The 7,500-nt window shown below is 43.7% G+C and overlaps 6 non-coding genes across 6 annotated transcripts; all 6 read right to left on the reverse strand.

Moving 5' to 3' along the window:
* Positions 1-643: 643 nt before the first annotated feature.
* Positions 644-715, reverse strand: TRNAQ-CUG (transfer RNA glutamine (anticodon CUG)). The gene has a single exon. It is a non-coding gene; the product is annotated as a tRNA-Gln (tRNA).
* A 616-nt stretch (positions 716-1,331) lies between these two features.
* TRNAQ-CUG (transfer RNA glutamine (anticodon CUG)) lies at positions 1,332-1,403 on the reverse strand. Its single transcript has one exon. It is a non-coding gene; the product is annotated as a tRNA-Gln (tRNA).
* Positions 1,404-3,395: 1,992 nt separating this feature from the next.
* Positions 3,396-3,467, reverse strand: TRNAQ-CUG (transfer RNA glutamine (anticodon CUG)). The gene has a single exon. It is a non-coding gene; the product is annotated as a tRNA-Gln (tRNA).
* A 1,992-nt stretch (positions 3,468-5,459) lies between these two features.
* TRNAQ-CUG (transfer RNA glutamine (anticodon CUG)) lies at positions 5,460-5,531 on the reverse strand. The gene has a single exon. It is a non-coding gene; the product is annotated as a tRNA-Gln (tRNA).
* A 616-nt stretch (positions 5,532-6,147) lies between these two features.
* TRNAQ-CUG (transfer RNA glutamine (anticodon CUG)) lies at positions 6,148-6,219 on the reverse strand. The gene has a single exon. It is a non-coding gene; the product is annotated as a tRNA-Gln (tRNA).
* Positions 6,220-6,835: 616 nt separating this feature from the next.
* On the reverse strand, positions 6,836-6,907 carry TRNAQ-CUG (transfer RNA glutamine (anticodon CUG)). The gene has a single exon. It is a non-coding gene; the product is annotated as a tRNA-Gln (tRNA).
* Positions 6,908-7,500: the final 593 nt, after the last annotated feature.

Raw genomic sequence — 7,500 nt, forward strand, 5'->3', positions numbered from 1 at the left:
GAGTGCTAACCATTACACCATGGAACCACACACTGAGTTAAAAGCAGCCTAAAAGGAGGGAGCAATATACCTAGAAAAGTTGTACTGGAGAAAAGATTGTCGTCCAAAAGGCACTAGATAGTTTCCACACTCTGACCCCTTTCCATCACTTCAGCAAATATTTAATCTAAAGGATTCCATCTGTGCCTTAAGGAAAATTTCCAAAGGGATACACTTGTTGAAAGTTACGTATTTGGCAGGCTTTTTCTGACTCCCACGGATCAAGAAGATCAGCAAAAGAAATTGTAGCCGGCAGTATTTGAACCTGTGTGACAAACGCAGTGGAAAGCTAGCTGTGCAAAAAGCACTCAATATTTACTACACTTTGAACACATTACTCTTTCCGTGACTTGCAAAAGCCCACACCAAGCCACATACTTGTTAATATTCCCGGTTTACTTAGAAGAGCAGCAAATACTAACGTAGTCGGCAGGATTTGAACCTGCGCGGGGAGACCTCAATGAATTTCTTGTCCATCGCCTTAACCACTCGGCCACGACTACACATGAGAAGTAGTGTAGCTACTCTAGAAATGGGCTTGGGCCGATGAGTACACAGCATTAGCAAAAGTCAGAGAACGCTTGTGCGGCTAAAGTGCTTATGCAGGTTCCACCGAGATTTGAACTCGGATCGCTGGATTCAGAGTCCAGAGTGCTAACCATTACACCATGGAACCACACACTGAGTTAAAAGCAGCCTAAAAGGAGGGAGCAATATACCTAGAAAAGTTGTACTGGAGAAAAGATTGTCGTCCAAAAGGCACTAGATAGTTTCCACACTCTGACCCCTTTCCATCACTTCAGCAAACATTTAATCTAAAAGATTCCATCTGTGCCTTAAGGAAAATTTCCAAAGGGACACATTTGTTGAAAGTTACGTATTTGGCAGGCTTTTTCTGACTCCCACGGATCAAGAAGATCAGCAAAAGAAATTGTAGCCGGCAGTATTTGAACCTGTGTGAAAAACGCAGTGGAAAGCTAGCTGTGCAAAAAGCACTCAATATTTACTACACTTTGAACACATTACTCTTTCCGTGACTTGCAAAAGCCCACACCAAGCCACATACTTGTTAATATTCCCGGTTTACTTAGAAGAGCAGCAAAAACTAACGTAGTCGGCAGGATTTGAACCTGCGCGGGGAGCCCTCAATGAATTTCTTGTCCATCGCCTTAACCACTCGGCCACGACTACACATGAGAAGCAATATAGCTACTCTAGAAATGGGCTTGGGCCGATGAGTACACAGCATTAGCAAAAGTCAGAGAACGCTTGTGCGGCTAAAGTGCTTATGCAGGTTCCACCGAGATTTGAACTCGGATCGCTGGATTCAGAGTCCAGAGTGCTAACCATTACACCATGGAACCACACACTGAGTTAAAAGCAGCCTAAAAGGAGGGAGCAATATACCTAGAAACGTTGTACTGGAGAAAAGATTGTCGTCCAAAAGGCACTAGATAGTTTCCACACTCTGACCCCTTTCCATCACTTCAGCAAATATTTAATCTAAAGGATTCCATCTGTGCCTTAAGGAAAATTTCCAAAGGGATACACTTGTTGAAAGTTACGTATTTGGCAGGCTTTTTCTGACTCCCACGGATCAAGAAGATCAGCAAAAGAAATTGTAGCCGGCAGTATTTGAACCTGTGTGACAAACGCAGTGGAAAGCTAGCTGTGCAAAAAGCACTCAATATTTACTACACTTTGAACACATTACTCTTTCCGTGACTTGCAAAAGCCCACACCAAGCCACATACTTGTTAATATTCCCGGTTTACTTAGAAGAGCAGCAAAAACTAACGTAGTCAGCAGGATTTGAACCTGCGCGGGGAGACCTCAATGAATTTCTTGTCCATCGCCTTAACCACTCGGCCACGACTACACATGAGAAGTAGTGTAGCTACTCTAGAAATGGGCTTGGGCCGATGAGTACACAGCATTAGCAAAAGTCAGAGAACGCTTGTGCGGCTAAAATGCCTATGCAGGTTTCACCGAGATTTGAACTTGGATCGCTGGATTCAGAGTCCAGAGTGCTAACCATTACACCATGGAACCACACACTGAGTTAAAAGCAGCCTAAAAGGAGGGAGCAATATACCTAGAAAAGTTGTACTGGAGAAAAGATTGTCGTCCAAAAGGCACTAGATAGTTTCCACACTCTGACCCCTTTCCATCACTTCAGCAAATATTTAATCTAAAGGATTCCATCTGTGCCTTAAGGAAAATTTCCAAAGGGATACACTTGTTGAAAGTTACGTATTTGGCAGGCTTTTTCTGACTCCCACGGATCAAGAAGATCAGCAAAAGAAATTGTAGCCGGCAGTATTTGAACCTGTGTGACAAACGCAGTGGAAAGCTAGCTGTGCAAAAAGCACTCAATATTTACTACACTTTGAACACATTACTCTTTCCGTGACTTGCAAAAGCCCACACCAAGCCACATACTTGTTAATATTCCCGGTTTACTTAGAAGAGCAGCAAAAACTAACGTAGTCGGCAGGATTTGAACCTGCGCGGGGAGACCTCAATGAATTTCTTGTCCATCGCCTTAACCACTCGGCCACGACTACACATGAGAAGTAGTGTAGCTACTCTAGAAATGGGCTTGGGCCGATGAGTACACAGCATTAGCAAAAGTCAGAGAACGCTTGTGCGGCTAAAATGCCTATGCAGGTTTCACCGAGATTTGAACTTGGATCGCTGGATTCAGAGTCCAGAGTGCTAACCATTACACCATGGAACCACACACTGAGTTAAAAGCAGCCTAAAAGGAGGGAGCAATATACCTAGAAAAGTTGTACTGGAGAAAAGATTGTCGTCCAAAAGGCACTAGATAGTTTCCACACTCTGACCCCTTTCCATCACTTCAGCAAATATTTAATCTAAAGGATTCCATCTGTGCCTTAAGGAAAATTTCCAAAGGGATACACTTGTTGAAAGTTACGTATTTGGCAGGCTTTTTCTGACTCCCACGGATCAAGAAGATCAGCAAAAGAAATTGTAGCCGGCAGTATTTGAACCTGTGTGACAAACGCAGTGGAAAGCTAGCTGTGCAAAAAGCACTCAATATTTACTACACTTTGAACACATTACTCTTTCCGTGACTTGCAAAAGCCCACACCAAGCCACATACTTGTTAATATTCCCGGTTTACTTAGAAGAGCAGCAAAAACTAACGTAGTCAGCAGGATTTGAACCTGCGCGGGGAGACCTCAATGAATTTCTTGTCCATCGCCTTAACCACTCGGCCACGACTACACATGAGAAGTAGTGTAGCTACTCTAGAAATGGGCTTGGGCCGATGAGTACACAGCATTAGCAAAAGTCAGAGAACGCTTGTGCGGCTAAAGTGCTTATGCAGGTTCCACCGAGATTTGAACTCGGATCGCTGGATTCAGAGTCCAGAGTGCTAACCATTACACCATGGAACCACACACTGAGTTAAAAGCAGCCTAAAAGGAGGGAGCAATATACCTAGAAAAGTTGTACTGGAGAAAAGATTGTCGTCCAAAAGGCACTAGATAGTTTCCACACTCTGACCCCTTTCCATCACTTCAGCAAACATTTAATCTAAAAGATTCCATCTGTGCCTTAAGGAAAATTTCCAAAGGGACACATTTGTTGAAAGTTACGTATTTGGCAGGCTTTTTCTGACTCCCACGGATCAAGAAGATCAGCAAAAGAAATTGTAGCCGGCAGTATTTGAACCTGTGTGAAAAACGCAGTGGAAAGCTAGCTGTGCAAAAAGCACTCAATATTTACTACACTTTGAACACATTACTCTTTCCGTGACTTGCAAAAGCCCACACCAAGCCACATACTTGTTAATATTCCCGGTTTACTTAGAAGAGCAGCAAAAACTAACGTAGTCGGCAGGATTTGAACCTGCGCGGGGAGACCTCAATGAATTTCTTGTCCATCGCCTTAACCACTCGGCCACGACTACACATGAGAAGTAGTGTAGCTACTCTAGAAATGGGCTTGGGCCGATGAGTACACAGCATTAGCAAAAGTCAGAGAACGCTTGTGCGGCTAAAATGCCTATGCAGGTTTCACCGAGATTTGAACTTGGATCGCTGGATTCAGAGTCCAGAGTGCTAACCATTACACCATGGAACCACACACTGAGTTAAAAGCAGCCTAAAAGGAGGGAGCAATATACCTAGAAAAGTTGTACTGGAGAAAAGATTGTCGTCCAAAAGGCACTAGATAGTTTCCACACTCTGACCCCTTTCCATCACTTCAGCAAATATTTAATCTAAAGGATTCCATCTGTGCCTTAAGGAAAATTTCCAAAGGGATACACTTGTTGAAAGTTACGTATTTGGCAGGCTTTTTCTGACTCCCACGGATCAAGAAGATCAGCAAAAGAAATTGTAGCCGGCAGTATTTGAACCTGTGTGACAAACGCAGTGGAAAGCTAGCTGTGCAAAAAGCACTCAATATTTACTACACTTTGAACACATTACTCTTTCCGTGACTTGCAAAAGCCCACACCAAGCCACATACTTGTTAATATTCCCGGTTTACTTAGAAGAGCAGCAAAAACTAACGTAGTCGGCAGGATTTGAACCTGCGCGGGGAGACCTCAATGAATTTCTTGTCCATCGCCTTAACCACTCGGCCACGACTACACATGAGAAGTAGTGTAGCTACTCTAGAAATGGGCTTGGGCCGATGAGTACACAGCATTAGCAAAAGTCAGAGAACGCTTGTGCGGCTAAAATGCCTATGCAGGTTTCACCGAGATTTGAACTTGGATCGCTGGATTCAGAGTCCAGAGTGCTAACCATTACACCATGGAACCACACACTGAGTTAAAAGCAGCCTAAAAGGAGGGAGCAATATACCTAGAAAAGTTGTACTGGAGAAAAGATTGTCGTCCAAAAGGCACTAGATAGTTTCCACACTCTGACCCCTTTCCATCACTTCAGCAAATATTTAATCTAAAGGATTCCATCTGTGCCTTAAGGAAAATTTCCAAAGGGATACACTTGTTGAAAGTTACGTATTTGGCAGGCTTTTTCTGACTCCCACGGATCAAGAAGATCAGCAAAAGAAATTGTAGCCGGCAGTATTTGAACCTGTGTGACAAACGCAGTGGAAAGCTAGCTGTGCAAAAAGCACTCAATATTTACTACACTTTGAACACATTACTCTTTCCGTGACTTGCAAAAGCCCACACCAAGCCACATACTTGTTAATATTCCCGGTTTACTTAGAAGAGCAGCAAAAACTAACGTAGTCAGCAGGATTTGAACCTGCGCGGGGAGACCTCAATGAATTTCTTGTCCATCGCCTTAACCACTCGGCCACGACTACACATGAGAAGTAGTGTAGCTACTCTAGAAATGGGCTTGGGCCGATGAGTACACAGCATTAGCAAAAGTCAGAGAACGCTTGTGCGGCTAAAGTGCTTATGCAGGTTCCACCGAGATTTGAACTCGGATCGCTGGATTCAGAGTCCAGAGTGCTAACCATTACACCATGGAACCACACACTGAGTTAAAAGCAGCCTAAAAGGAGGGAGCAATATACCTAGAAAAGTTGTACTGGAGAAAAGATTGTCGTCCAAAAGGCACTAGATAGTTTCCACACTCTGACCCCTTTCCATCACTTCAGCAAACATTTAATCTAAAAGATTCCATCTGTGCCTTAAGGAAAATTTCCAAAGGGACACATTTGTTGAAAGTTACGTATTTGGCAGGCTTTTTCTGACTCCCACGGATCAAGAAGATCAGCAAAAGAAATTGTAGCCGGCAGTATTTGAACCTGTGTGAAAAACGCAGTGGAAAGCTAGCTGTGCAAAAAGCACTCAATATTTACTACACTTTGAACACATTACTCTTTCCGTGACTTGCAAAAGCCCACACCAAGCCACATACTTGTTAATATTCCCGGTTTACTTAGAAGAGCAGCAAAAACTAACGTAGTCGGCAGGATTTGAACCTGCGCGGGGAGACCTCAATGAATTTCTTGTCCATCGCCTTAACCACTCGGCCACGACTACACATGAGAAGCATTATAGCTACTCTAGAAATGGGCTTGGGCCGATGAGTACACAGCATTAGCAAAAGTCAGAGAACGCTTGTGCGGCTAAAGTGCTTATGCAGGTTCCACCGAGATTTGAACTCGGATCGCTGGATTCAGAGTCCAGAGTGCTAACCATTACACCATGGAACCACACACTGAGTTAAAAGCAGCCTAAAAGGAGGGAGCAATATACCTAGAAACGTTGTACTGGAGAAAAGATTGTCGTCCAAAAGGCACTAGATAGTTTCCACACTCTGACCCCTTTCCATCACTTCAGCAAATATTTAATCTAAAGGATTCCATCTGTGCCTTAAGGAAAATTTCCAAAGGGATACACTTGTTGAAAGTTACGTATTTGGCAGGCTTTTTCTGACTCCCACGGATCAAGAAGATCAGCAAAAGAAATTGTAGCCGGCAGTATTTGAACCTGTGTGACAAACGCAGTGGAAAGCTAGCTGTGCAAAAAGCACTCAATATTTACTACACTTTGAACACATTACTCTTTCCGTGACTTGCAAAAGCCCACACCAAGCCACATACTTGTTAATATTCCCGGTTTACTTAGAAGAGCAGCAAAAACTAACGTAGTCAGCAGGATTTGAACCTGCGCGGGGAGACCTCAATGAATTTCTTGTCCATCGCCTTAACCACTCGGCCACGACTACACATGAGAAGTAGTGTAGCTACTCTAGAAATGGGCTTGGGCCGATGAGTACACAGCATTAGCAAAAGTCAGAGAACGCTTGTGCGGCTAAAGTGCTTATGCAGGTTCCACCGAGATTTGAACTCGGATCGCTGGATTCAGAGTCCAGAGTGCTAACCATTACACCATGGAACCACACACTGAGTTAAAAGCAGCCTAAAAGGAGGGAGCAATATACCTAGAAAAGTTGTACTGGAGAAAAGATTGTCGTCCAAAAGGCACTAGATAGTTTCCACACTCTGACCCCTTTCCATCACTTCAGCAAACATTTAATCAAAAGGATTCCATCTGTGCCTTAAGGAAAATTTCCAAAGGGACACACTTGTTGAAAGTTACGTATTTGGCAGGCTTTTTCTGACTCCCACGGATCAAGAAGATCAGCAAAAGAAATTGTAGCCGGCAGTATTTGAACCTGTGTGACAAACGCAGTGGAAAGCTAGCTGTGCAAAAAGCACTCAATATTTACTACACTTTGAACACATTACTCTTTCCGTGACTTCCAAAAGCCCACACCAAGCCACATACTTCTTAATATTCCCGGTTTACTTAGAAGAGCAGCAGATATTAACGTAGTCGACAGGATTTGAACCTGCGCGGGGAGACCCCAATGAATTTCTTGTCCATCGCCTTAACCACTCGGCCACGACTACACATGAGAAGTAGTGTAGCTACTCTAGAAATGGGCTTGGGCCGATGAGTACACAGCATTAGCAAAAGTCAGAGAACGC

The sequence above is a fragment of the Eleutherodactylus coqui genome, chromosome 11 (assembly GCF_035609145.1).
Source record: "Eleutherodactylus coqui strain aEleCoq1 chromosome 11, aEleCoq1.hap1, whole genome shotgun sequence".
Classification (NCBI taxonomy): domain Eukaryota; kingdom Metazoa; phylum Chordata; class Amphibia; order Anura; family Eleutherodactylidae; genus Eleutherodactylus; species Eleutherodactylus coqui.